The sequence below is a fragment of the Lactuca virosa genome, chromosome 6 (genome assembly GCF_052849685.1).
Source record: "Lactuca virosa cultivar CGN04683 chromosome 6, Lactuca_virosa_CGN04683_v6, whole genome shotgun sequence".
Lineage (NCBI taxonomy): Eukaryota > Viridiplantae > Streptophyta > Magnoliopsida > Asterales > Asteraceae > Lactuca > Lactuca virosa.
This window is the reverse complement of record NC_136431.1, coordinates 208,783,956-208,786,176: the sequence shown is the minus strand read 5'-3', so window position 1 is coordinate 208,786,176 and position 2,221 is coordinate 208,783,956.

Genomic DNA, 2,221 nt, shown 5'->3' with positions numbered 1-2,221 from the left:
ACTACAAAGTCATCTACTCCCTCTGGAAGGGTAAGAATCGACACCTCGCACAGTCGCTGCCTGAGCGTCTCAAAGGCTGTCTGCTGCTCAGGACCCCAGCGAAACACTACCGACTTCTTGGTCAGTCGGGTCAATGGTACTGCTATCTTGGAGAAATCCTGGATGAATCTCCTGTTGCCAATCCCAAGAAGCTCCGAATCTCGGATGGAGACCTCGGGACCTCCCACTGCATCACGGTCTCAATCTTGGCCAGATCTACTAATATACCCTTCTGGTTGACAAGATGCCCCAGAAACTGCATCTCGCGCAACCAGAATTCGCACTTGGAGAACTTCGCGAAAAGTCTCTCCCTCCTCAAGGTCTCAAGCACCTCCCTCAGGTGTTCCTCGTGCTGCTCCTCTGTCTTGGAATAGACCAAGATGTCATCAATGAATACTATCACATACTGATCCAGCATCGGCCTACACACGCGGTTCATGAGGTCCATGAACGCGGCTGGAGCATTGGTGAGCCCAAATGGCATCACCACAAACTCATAATGACCATAGTGGGTCCTAAAAGCGGTCTTCTGCACATCATCATCTCTGACCCGCATCTGGTGATATCCAGACCGTAGATCAATCTTGGAAAACCAAGATGCTCCCTGAAGCTGATCGAACAAATCATCTATCCTCGGGAGTGCGTAACGGTTCTTCACCGTTACCTTATTCAGCTCCCGGTAATCAATGCACATACGGTGCGACCCGTCCTTCTTCTTCACAAACAGGATCGGGGCTCCCCATGGTGAACTGCTCGGCCTAATAAAGCCCTTGTCTAGCAGTTCTTGCAGCTGCGTAGACAACTCCTGCATCTTGGGAGGAGCCAACGGATATGGTGCCTTGGCTATCGGAGCCGCACCAGGAACCAAGTCAATACGAAACTCAACCTGTCTCTCAGGAGGTATCCCAGGAAAATCCTCCGGGAATACATCCGGGTACTCTCGTACCACTGGTACATCATTAACCGTCGCCTTACCCTTATCCCGGGTATCCATAACATAGGTGACGTACCTCGCGCAACCTTGCTGGAAATAGCACCTCGCTCTCGCTGTTGAACAAAGAATCGATCCGCACTGTGGCATCTCACCCTGAATCACTAACTCTCCCCCACTAGGAGTGCGAACCCTCACCAACTGTAGCTCACAATCAATCACTGCTCCATTGTAACTTAGCCAATCCATACCCACGATAACCTTGTTCCCTCGCAGGGGAATAAGGACCAAATCTACTGGGAACTGCTCATCAAATAACCGCAGTGTGCATCCTCTATGAACTCTCATGACCCTGACGGTCCTGTCATCTGCTATCTCCACGTCGAGTGGGCAATCCAGCTCCCCCGGAGCTCTGCTAAATCGCTTGTTAAGCGCGAGCGACACAAATGATCGGGTAGCCCCCGAATCAAATAATACCATAGCTGAGATGCCGTTCACTAAGAATGACCCTATACACAAACACATAATCATGAGAAACAAACAATATCAAATACATAGGTAAGAGAGAAATACATACCCGTCACCACGTCAGGAGCTGCTCGTGCCTCCTCTGTAGTAAGCTGAAAAGCCCTGCTCCGCGCCGCAGGAGCCTCAGTCCGGCCCTAACGACCATCTGTAATCCTCAAGGTGGCAAGAGAAGGTGCTGCCACCTTCCCTGCTATTGCTAAGCTCGGGCATTGGCACCGCTTGTGTCCCCTCTGATTGCACTGAAATCAAATCATGTCTGAAGCTGGTGTGGTGGTGGTAGTAGCTGGACAATCTCGGCTCATGTGACCCGTTCGGCCACACTTGTAGCATCCCGAACTCCCTGCCTTGCATGCCCCCTCGTGCATCCTGCCGCATTTGCCACAACGACCGTGGCTCTGCTGGCTCCGAGATCTAGGATCTGATACCTTGGGCTTCTTGCCCGAACCTGCTGCGCTAGACGCCACCTCTGGCTTCCTCTTCCTCTCCACCTCTAGGTCAATCTCCCTCTCACGAGCCCTCAAAATCATGTCCTCCAGCGTCTTGCAGCTGGAACGGCTCACGAACTAGCGGATATCACACTGCAACATCTCATGATATCGGGCCTTCTTCATCTCCTCGTCCGCCACATACTGCGGAACGAGAAGGGCCCTCTCCCTAAACTTGGCGGTAATTTACGCCACAGTCTCTGTCGTCTGCTGGAGGTCCTGAAACTCCCTAGCAAGC